Source organism: Stylophora pistillata, chromosome 4 (genome assembly GCF_964205215.1).
Source record: "Stylophora pistillata chromosome 4, jaStyPist1.2, whole genome shotgun sequence".
Classification (NCBI taxonomy): Eukaryota; Metazoa; Cnidaria; class Anthozoa; order Scleractinia; family Pocilloporidae; genus Stylophora; species Stylophora pistillata.
In genome coordinates this window covers 18,939,089-18,950,705 of record NC_142522.1, presented here as the reverse complement: position 1 = coordinate 18,950,705, position 11,617 = coordinate 18,939,089, and the positions used below count along the sequence as shown (strand labels likewise).

At 38.4% G+C, this 11,617-nt stretch overlaps 1 non-coding gene across 1 annotated transcript; it reads right to left on the bottom strand.

The window, feature by feature from the left end:
- Nucleotides 1-5,409: 5,409 nt before the first annotated feature.
- LOC111332728 (uncharacterized) lies at nt 5,410-11,074 on the bottom strand. The gene is made up of 2 exons (XR_016000348.1): nt 10,945-11,074; nt 5,410-10,598 (listed from the first exon to the last, which is right to left on the bottom strand). It is a non-coding gene; the product is annotated as an uncharacterized LOC111332728 (transcript).
- Nucleotides 11,075-11,617: the final 543 nt, after the last annotated feature.

The window sequence follows — 11,617 nt, the reverse complement described above, 5'->3', positions numbered from 1 at the left end:
CTTTCAAGAACATCATTCATGAAAAATGGGTACTCAAAGCGCTCCTTAAAAACATCGAACTCTGATTCTGTAATTCAAAAGAGTTTTTCCGGGTCCTTATTTAAAATAGTAAAAATTGACCGCTCCATTTTAGGCTGCAAACAAGACTAACTTTTTTTTTAAGCGGTTGTATGAAATCTCGTATTGTGGCTTTTTGGGGGCTTTCGTCAATCTTTTTTTCATATTTAAAAAAATTCGGCCGCCGTTTTGTACAACAGCCCCTTCTGCAAAAAAATTTACAAGATCTACATTTCAAAGTCCAGTCATCGTTTTTAAAAGCACCGGCTCACCGACGATATTTTCAAAACTTATATTGGAAAAATATTTTTAACCTTTTGACCTTCTCGCTAAAGGGTATCCCATTTTTGATCTAGGCAAAACAATAGGCCTTTTGCAGCTAAGCCATCACGTGACCTATTTTTCATGAAATTATGGGCTATAACTTAGCCGAATTCAGAAAAGGAAAAAGCATTTCGAAAATAACAAAATGGCCAAGTTTAAGGCCTCCATTATTCTAACATGAGATTTGATGACACTCTGAATTTTTTAATAAATAAGAAGGTTTATGTGGAAAAAGTTGCTGGAGAGCAAGGCCTTGCTCTCCAGCAACATTCTCCATACAAATCCTCTAAATTTTCCGAAAGTTCAAACCGCTGTAAAAACAGTGCTCTGTAATTCCCGGGGCCCAAACTTGGCCTTTTGTTATTTTCGATTTGCTCTTTCCATCTCTGGTATTCTTCAAGTTGTATCCTATAATATATATCTAAAATTGATCACGTGACCCCAGCTGCAAAAGTCCTATTTCAACTAACTTTCGCCACTCGATCAAATGTTTTCTCATTTAGCCACTAAACAGTCTTGGAAATGCAAGGCATAGACCCATGGCGTCAGAAGTACTAGTTGAGCCTTTTTGATAATACTGGTATAGTTTCCGTGTCAGTGATCGCTCTGACGAGCAGTTGGAGACCTATACCTCTAGTCCCAGCCTATAAAACGCACAAAAAAAACTAAGGGGGGCAGCATTGAAAAAAATCCTTCACAACAACAACAAGAAAAACCCAGACTTGAGTTGATAAATGAATATGATAAAAGCAACAGAGGTGTGATGTTTATATTCTATTGCCTTCACCCAACGCAGGTGCACTGAAAAATAAAACGTGGAACTGACCAAGGCAATGATCAAATGATCACCGAAAGTTGTTGATGGTGCAATTTGAACTACTGTTTATAGTATTTTTGTCAATGAAAGAGGAGCACAGGAAATTTTATTTTTGTTTGCAAACCACTCTATATGTAAATGAGGAGAGTGAACGAAATTTAATTTGCGAGATTTGACTCTGGTTCGTTTCGTATTCTAACTTGAAATTTATGAAGTGTTTTGAACAGAAATATGAAACGATCATTTCGCCTTTGTAAAACCATTCTCTTCTTTTACACAAAGTCTCTACAACTGCTTTAAACCTGAATAAATAATTATTTTGTTCCATAGTAGAACTTAAGACGGAATATCTTAGTTACAGCAGTTTTTCCTGCAATATTTATTGAACGTATAGATTTTATTTATTATGAAAAAGGTGGCACATGAAAAAAGTTATACCTCGTTAAAAATCACCAAGAGATTTCGACTTTAGATTGAGACTCGAGTGCACCGTTTTGTTAAAGACATTTGAAAACCTAGGGTGTCTTTGAAAACTGCGAAGAAAGAGTAAACAATAGAGACATAGGACTACAGGAGAATCTCATATCAACTTTTTTGGCAGCGCATCGATTTTTCTGTTGTAACTAACTGGTTTTCTGTTGTAACTGCTGCTAGGCTGCATTACTTATTTATCAAGATATATCTCAGTGACCGTACTGAACATTTCAATCATCCACTATAATCATTGATGAATTAATAGAGGAAAAAATTTTCTGAGACAGTGGATTGTATTAGTACTCTCAATTAATCTCAGTCTCCCCAAATGAATTAGAACTAAGCCAGACCGGGCCGGTGATAAGAAATTAAGGAGCGTAGAATAACTATATAGTGCAATAGATAATCACTTACATTGTTATCCTTGTTAGCACTGGGTCAGAGATTGCCAATTGATATGTCCCTTAGAATCCGACACAATTTAAATAGGTTGGCTTATTTTCGCTCCTGCATTTAAAAAAAAATGTTATATAAACTTTTCAAAAGATGAGCATAAATTTACATATTGTAAAGGACCATGCAGCTGCGTAAAAACACTGAAAGCACTCCTGACACTTTCACAGCTTTCTCAGATCAATGCCTTGTCGCTTTGATCTAAATTGACTAGCTATCAATTGTGCATTGCTTTCTTGTAAGATGAAAATAAAACTTGTCCAGTAAATATGACCTCAGAGATTTTGATGTGAAACTTTATTACATAGCTCCGAGATCAGGAGGGAAGAGGCGACAATTTTTCCTTAATTACGGACGAACAATGGAATCTGGAGCGACCGTGGTGGCTGGAACAGGAAGCGAATTAATCAGTATGTCTTGGAATGGTTTAGTATTTGGTATTGATATAAATATATCAGTTAAAAGTCTACTCTGCAGTATAGAATGCTTATTATATACCGATGTATAAGCGCTCACAATTTCGTCACTCTTGATTTCATATAGATTATGTTTTATGTAGATCATGAATGACATAGCTAATGTGACGTTATGAAAAATTTTAATCTCAAACAGTCGCGGCGATGTGACTAACAGTTTGTCTGAACACCATCGCCAAAAAAGACCGTTTCTGAGGTGAAATAGCGCCACAGTATAAAAGGAACCACAGCAACCAACGGCCCTGAAGGAACTGTGTCTAATAAAACTTAAGTCTCACTTGGACATCTTTCGAAGAAGGAATGCGCCGCCTGAACAACAGCATATTGCTTCAATTAACGACGATTATTTCAAAGACATTGAATTGTGCACAGTTGTGGAGAATCTACACACAGTTTCCCATTTTAAGCATGAGACTTTCACCGCATTGCAGTATTCCCAAGATTTTGGAATAATTATCAAGGAGTCTTTGAAGACAGTAACAAGGGTAACCAAGTATTATACTCATGAAAAATCCTGCTATCCTGTTCCTCAGACCACCACGCAGTTTGCAAATGTCATTTTTATGCGACCTCTACCTTCAGAAGAGATCAAGCCCGAGACTGAAAGTACCATGAAGTAATTTTTGGAGAAGTATCGTTCTTTGAGGCAAAGGGCGGTTTGGGAGGAAACTACCATGGATAAGACAGAGACTTTACCACCGGCCGTCTACACGAAGCAAAAAGATTCCACCAAAGTGAACTCGGGACTAGGGAACGATTTTGAGATCAGCCAGTGGTGCTCAGCATTGACAAAGGTACCATTCAAGCTACTTCGGAAAGTGAGAATGTAACAGATGTCACATTTATTGACGACGATATCGTTGAAGTGGCAGTTGCTGAGGCGCGAACATATGCAGACGAATGTAACACGGACTCAGAAAACGACCTTTCTGTCCTAGAGGATGAAGATGTTACCCCAATTACGATTTCTAGATCCGGGCGACCAATTCGCGCCCATTTTCGCTCGGATTTCTAAGATAAACTTACAGTAGATATCTCTAATAACCTTGAAAAGTAGACAAAAGAACGCTCCTTTCCGATCATTTCATCGGCGCCAATCGCAATCGATGCATTGTAAACCAGTATATTGTCCCAGAGGACTCTTCACAACTTTTCTGTCTTTGTGATGATCTACTTTCGAATATTTTGACCGGCTAAGTGGTTGAAAAGGAATGTTTCAGTGTTGCGCACGGGCAAACAGAATATTGTGTGCAGAAGAGATGTAACTTACTTAAAAACCCTTCCAACAAAGACTGAAAGTTACTCGGAAGATATTGGAATTATTTCATTCTAGAATTGACAAATTAAAAAGGAGTTCTTATTGTATCAATTTTCGACTCGTTCAATTTTCGAGTTTACGCTATGTGTGCCTTTTTAGCCAAAAAGTAGGGTCGGAAAGTAATTATTAACTCGCCAAGTTAATTATTAACTGTCTTTTAACTGAAACTAACAAATGGCCTAAAATCGAACCGAGAACTGGCAAATGGCCGAAATCTTTTAACTGACAACTGACATTTGTACCCCCCTATCCAGGCACTCTTAACTAGCTCTCTCTATCGTGAAACTGAAATACTGTTATGAATTTCAAGCGTTGGAGACGAGAATTTTCTATGCCAAAATTAACAAAGAAACCTATGCAAGGATGCCTAAGGTATAAATTTTAAAATTGTTTCTATGAGACCAGAATGGATTACAAGCCATGTAGCAATAAATGACCGTCCAAACCTGTGCTCGAGAAGTAATTGTAACGTTTATCATTTTCAGCTAAATATTCATAAATTCGAAAAAGGGAATAAACGTTACTGTTAGACGGGAATGAGTTAAAACAAAATCAAAAGGTGCCGGCCATATCCACGGACCGCATTTAATTAACAACGGCCTTCACTTTAAGATATAACAGTCGATTGTGCCCCGGAGTTAGCAGGTTACTTTTTTCTCACACCTGACTAACAAAATAATTTTCACGAGTACCATTAACACACTCCACATGGTTAGACCGAAAGGAAGTGAGATTACTTTGCACATAAAGCTAAAAATGCAAAATTTATTTCTCTGATTTTTTCTTTTCCTTTTCTTTTTTTTTTTTTTTTTTTCGACTAGGGGAATTCATATGACGACTACGTATTTCAAAACTTTCTCCATGATTCGGCTTGATTCCAATAAACACTGAAAAAAGCATCATGTATCACTTATTTCTTTGTTCATATTCGCAGTATCAATAACGAGTTGAAGATGTTATCATGGCCACGTATGGAAAGACGTTATCTGCCTCAGATGTCTAAGAAATTTACAAAACGTTTGAAACACACGTGCTGAGCTACTGTTCTGCTTTTTACTGCGTTTTCGTTGCCGTAGTCGTTGCTCAGTGGTGCAGCTACTGTTTCTGTTGCCACTGTTGCTATCTTTGAGTCCTTATCGACTTACACTTTTTACTGCAACATATCCAGATTCGTTGTAACTGAAAAGGTTTTCTTGATTCCATAACGTATTCAGTTTGTGGGAATGGACTCCTAAATATAGGGTTTTTTTATCAATATTTATCGAAAAATTTTGGATATGCACGTAAATTGCTGATAAAACATTAAGCACAATCCTACAGGCACGCTTTACGTTTTGTTGCTACCGCCAGCTCGAAGCTAGAAAAGCAATCGTCACAGCTATAATGCTTATGATTAAGGCTTACAAGATTACACTTTTGACAGGTGGATCAAACGAGTCTTCCCGAACACAAATTAATCTTAAATTTTTAGCAATGATATGTCACAACTCTACGGTCCTGAAAAATCAATTTATTCATCTTACGAGGGGCAAATATGAGTAAATATTTAAATTGGTACCTCTTTAATGATTACGATAAGCCTGAGAGCCCACTAATATTTTTCAAATTTAAGCAAAAATGATTTACAGACCTGCTTCTCCTAGAAACAAACCGCAATAAAGTTGGTTTTCACTTTTATATCTTCTTCAAGAAGAAACCTTTTCCCTGCGTCGACGCTAACGAGCCTTTAGGAAGAACTCATATGCAAATTCATTAGCAGAAACTTCTCGGTTGTCGATCTGAATGATATTCTATCTTAGAAAGCATATATAAGGCCTTCAATTTCACTCAGATTTCATTTCCGGGTAACATTAAATTGAGCACTGTTTAAATCAAGAAACATAGGTGTTTCATGACAAAAATGCTCTGTCAGGTTCCATTGTCATTGTGCTAGGTTTAAGTCACGCATCAGGTTTTCCTAACTAACATCTGCAGTCCAAAACGACCTGAGGTTAAAACACAAAATTGTCCTTATTTTAAAAATAGCACAACATACATGCACTTTAACTTAGAGCTTTCCCGAAAAGACCCTTAAAAATTATATAAATATTACTTTCCGAAAAAAACAAGCTAAATTGGTTTTAATTTCTTACCCTAAATGTTTTCCCTTTATATTCAATGCGACAGAAAAACATTCGCAATTTCGCGGAAATTAAAAATTCAAAAAGCTTTTGGCCAGGTGAACGGGTTAACGTGGAGAAGTTTTGATTAAAATTTTTTTTTAATCACAGTCCCTATCATTTGAGACTAAGCTACAAATTGTTAGTTACATTGTTTACGTACATTGCACCAGCTCTATTGAGAATTGAATGAAATATTATCCCGGTGGGGTTTTGGAGAATTACAGTTTCGTGTCGACTTTCGCGAACTATGCATCAATTTTCTTGACCCGCTATGGCAACTGAGACACCAAACGATGAATTTGATTTTACATCCAAAGCATTTAACATTGTCCAACCACCTACCAGCCATATATTTTAAAACTAACCATATTTGCACTCAAGTGTTATTTCGGCTATAAATAAAATAGGTTGTCAGACTAAATCATTATTTCTACTTCTGCTATCACGATTCAGAATTTGTTAACGCGTCAGCGGATGAAAAGGTGTGGTCTGGATACTATCCATGATGATCATCCATGGAAAAAGGATGGAGAATCCAGTGCAAGTGTATCGTAACAAGTCTTGCAAGTATTAGACAAATTCCTGGATAAGCGATGTGCATACCTTATATGGCAAAACAGATTTCAATGATGAATTTTGTTTGACTTTGTTTTTGTTGTTATTTGGAAGTTAAGCAGAACGGCGTTTGTGTTACGAGGGTCTCAATGGGGGAGGGAAGGGTCACGTTGAAGGTTGACGGTTAAAATAAGCCCTTTTGATGGTTGAGGGTTAAATTTTAGGTCATTTGACGGTTGACGGTTAATTTTGATGTTTAAAACAGGCGTAGATCGAGTCTAAAAGGCGCACGGAGTATTCCCAAGGCAAGGTCAGGGGAGTATCTCACTACTCCCTCCCATTTAAACTTGTTTGACTCGATTAACTATTGTTTTTTTTATAGATAACCTTCATAGAAGAGTTTGAATCAAACCTAATGCAGTGCTTTTCAGTAATTAGACCTTAAGTCATTAACTCCTTTAATGCAGTTGCTTAGTATATTCTCCACTGCTTTACCGCGAGAAAATACAAAGTTTAAGCCATCACTTGGTGTTCTATATTCAAAAGTTTTAAATGTTAAGTAAACGCCGCGCAAATAAATGCGCATTTCATGTAGTCACCTAGATACCGTTGTGCTACTCTGACGGAAGAGCAACTCAGCTCTGTATCTGCTTACTTTTTCACGAAGAGTTTAACGCATATGAAAGGAGCGCCAAAAAGATTTAAGTGCTGATGAGAATTTTCGTGTGGCAAATTGCGTTATTGCAAGAGTATAGTAGCTCTGAACTGTGTCTGGGTGTTCTTCCCTCAAGAGTTTGTCTCGGATTTCAAGAGCACACTGTTTAGACTGAAGTGCTGACGAAAAGTCGCCTGAGACATGTTGTGTTTCTCCAAGAGAAAAATAACTCTGAGCTGTGTCCCGGTGTTCTTTCCCGAAAAGCTTAACTCTGATGTCAGGGGCACGCTGATGGGACTAAATTGCCGACGAGAAGTCTCCTGAGGCATGCTGTGTTTCTCCCAGATAAAAGTAACTCTGAGCTGTGTCTACGTGTTTTTCCCCAAAGAGATTAACTCTGATGTCAAGAGTTCGCTGATGGAACTGAAGTGCTGACGAGAAGTCGCCTAAAGCATATCGTGTTACTCAGAGAAAAATGTGACTCTGAGCTTTGTCTACGTGATCTTCCCCAAAAAGCTTAACTCTGATGTCAAGAGCTCGCTGATGGGATTGAAATGCTGACGAGAAGTCGCCTGAAGCATATCGTGTTGCTCCGATAGACAAATAATTTTGAGCTGTCTCTGGGTGTTCTTCTCCGAAGACCTTAACTCTTATGTCAAGAGCACGCTGAAAGGACCGAAGTGCTGACGAAAAGTCTCTTGAGACATGTTGTGTTGAACCGAGAGAAAAGTAATTCTGAGCTGTCGATCTCTAGGTGTTCTTCCCCGAAGAGTTTAACCGTTATGTTAAGAGCACGTTGATTGGACTTAAGTGCTGACGTGAAGTCGCTTGAGGCAAGTTGTGTTACTCCTAGATCAAAATAACTAACAGCTGTTTCTGAGTGTTCTTCCCCGAAAAGCTTAACTCCGATGTCAAGAGCACGTCAATGGGCCTGAAGTGCTGACGAGAAGTCACCTGAGGCATGCTCTGTTTTTCCTAGAAAAAAGTAACTCCGAGCTGTGTCTGGATTTTCTTTCCCAAACAGTGCTGTGTCTGGATTTTCTTTCCCAAACAGTGCTGTGTCTGGATTTTCTTTCCCAAACAGTTGTCTAACCGGATGTCAAGGGCACGTTGAAAGGACTGCATGGCTTCAGAGTAGTTTTTCATCTGATGAAAAGCGCAGCCTTGGTCTAAATAGCTTCTTAAAAATCCTTCTCGATGCACAGTTAAATCAAGATTATTGTCAGGTTTTGTGTTACTTCCTGCGTTAGCTTTTCCACTTTGCTTCAAGGTCATGTTATGATAACTGATCCATGTGCCGCACAATTTGGCTGCTTCTTTGGGATTATCCAATACATTCTTTAGTGTCGAATTGACGTTGCGTTGGAAGGTCCACAAACCAATTGAGAGTGGGAGGATCTGTTCTTCTGTTTGATTTGACATCTCCAGCACAGAATTGCTCATTGCTTGCTTTGTTTCGTCATCAGAGAATTGTTTTGTTGCTTTAGCAACAACGCAAATCATTTCTAATCTAAGTGGTTGAGTGGTTGTAACATTTGGTTCTGGTTTATTTGCCTCAATAACTTTTGATTGTCTGTTTTCCACTGAGGGAATAACAAGAAGACTTGTGTTTCCTAATGCTCTGTATTCTTGTAATGCTCTGTTGTTAAGTTCTAATGCAATTGCTTTCTTTTCAATGAAAACAAAGTAAGTAACAAGAATCTGCAAAGAAGTTACTCTGAGAATTCGCTGTTCGGGATTGTCACTCATCAACCAATAAGCCTTTTGTAAGTTCTGAACTCCGTCGTCTATTTTGTCTGAAGCCAGCTGACAGAAGCCTCCCCAACATAGGAGTTTTCCTTTATCATCTTCTAGCAAAGAAAGCTCGTCGGCTTCGTGGAGCAGCGTCATCGATCTTCCACATTTCCCCCAAGTCACTTCAGCGAATGCCAAGGACACCAGTAACTGGCTTTAGAACACGTTCTTTCTAAACGTCTATGCTACTTCAGTTGCGAGATCATAAATATGTCGATAATTTTTCCCTCGCACCAGAAAAGGGAATCCAGAAACAGTTCTGATTTTTTCAGGACACCAAATTCAAAGTCACGTGTCCTAGGATCGGAACAGCACTCCATAACACTCTCAATGATATTCTGCTTCTCTTCGTAGAAATCGATAAATGCTTGCATGGAATGTCCTGTCAAAAACCGTTCATTTAGCTTCTCAAAAAGAGAGACGTAAAATGCAGACAGGCGTGCTTTGGAGTTCAGCATCGTTTCTTTCATTTCATCTTCACCTCTTTCTCTTACAAACGACAGAAGCAACGTATGCATGGAAAATGAGTCAGGTTTACAGCTGGAGTCGAGGAAAGATTTTCTCCGAAGCCTATGCAAGATTTTTCGGGCCTCAAGAGTTGTTTTCACGCCCATGACAGCTGCAGCAACCGAGTAGTTAAAATCTCCTGAGAGAGCGCTTAGAGATACGAGTGCCTCTTTCTCTGGTAAAGAGAGTCTCTTAAACGAGGATTTAAATAGGCAATTCAATCTCAGATTGCTTGGATAGTCTAGATTGTCTAACAGCTCGAAAATGTTTCTTGCTATAGATTCCTTAAAGTCTTTTAGAAATTGATTCGGCCGGGCATTATTTTCAGAAATGAAGGAACAAAACAGCTTCGTGGCCAAAGGTACGTTTCCGCAGAGTCTTGCAATTTTCGAGCAGTCAGATGCGTTTGCGCTCGGAAGTAATCTGCCGACTAAAGTTTGAGAAAAGGACTCAACTAATGGCCCTATTCTTATGGCACGATGGCCTTGAAAACGCAAATTCATAAATTCAAGAGATTCCCTTGTCGTAATAAGAAACGATACATTTTTGACTTGACTGAGAATGACTTCAAGGAAATTTATGAAATCCTCCCTCACGTTCGGTTCTCCATTTTCTAGCAAGTCATCGGCATTGTCGAGAATCATCAAAAATTCATCAGCAATTTCCTCCAAAAATTAGAAAAGTTCGTCGTCTTTGGACATTTGCTGAGGCATTTGATCCCTACTGGAGTGTTTCCTGAAAAAGCTAAGAAGCTTTGGTTTTAGATCCGCTCTTGACTGAAGTCCTCGCATGGAGAAAAAGTACACGGGTAGTCCTTTATAATGGAGTTGATGTTCCAATGTGGTTGCTACAAAAGTTTTACCAAACCCAGGCGAGCCCAACATCGACACGATCTTGGTATCTTTGGAAGTCAGGACGCTGCTGATGTCTTCACATTCTCTCTGATCGCCACTGAAGTGTAACACTAGCAAAGGAAGATTTGATTGTGGAAGAAATGGCTTTGAATCTTCAAAAACAAAAAGATAAGAATGTGAATATAGTAGATTCCATTTGGAAATTATTAACTTAATATAATCTGTTCATATTGTCCATCAGCAGCATAATTATGTTATTAAATGAATGGTTCTAAGATAAAAACAAAATTTTGATAAAGACATGTACAAAGCATTCTTACGCACAAAGGAAGCTGTATCGTTGAACTGCTGCGAAGGCTCAACTATCTGAGTGGGGTGTTTGATACCCATGTCGCTCATGTTCTTCCCAATCAAATCAGAGGTAATGGCGCTATGCCGCAATGCATTTTAAACTATTTGGCGACTCAGCAGTGCTAAATGAGAGAAATAAATTTATACCTTTGCGGTCTTGCTCTATCTTTAGTGTCAATTTATAAATTTTTTGCTCCAACAAAGTGAAATGTTGTGATGAAATTTTGTGGGCCGAGGCCAGGAACGTGTTCGATAATTGAGTCAGTTTGCTAGACATAACGTCTCGTAGTCACGTTCGACGCACTAAAAACTACTATAAAACGAATACAAGAATTGTAAAAACGTGTAAAATGGTATATAAAAAGTCACTTGTAAAAATGTAGCGGAATTCCAAATCGATTTCGATCAATTACGATCCTCATCAGTAGTACTCCGCCATGTTTAAAATACTCATAAATAATTGTTCATATAAGTGACTCTGAAATGTCCACACTTCTTCCAGGCTTCATGTAAGCGGTCATGATGTATCAATCACAGCTCGTGGGATTTGAAAAAAGTTCCATTCGTTCTTGGAGTTCATAAGCGAGTCTTCGTTCACATTATTTATCCTCACTCCTTCAGTTATTTGTCTCAGCATCGCGTCATTGTGATAAACCCCCGTCACATCCATTCGGAACTGCTTTACCTCTCTATTGTGTTTCTCTTTACAGTGTTTCCACAATGCAGATCGTTCTTCCTTATTGTTAAGTGATTTCGTATGCTCTTTCCCTCTGGTATACGCGCTCCTGGCTGTTTCCCCTACGTATACGCTGTTACACTG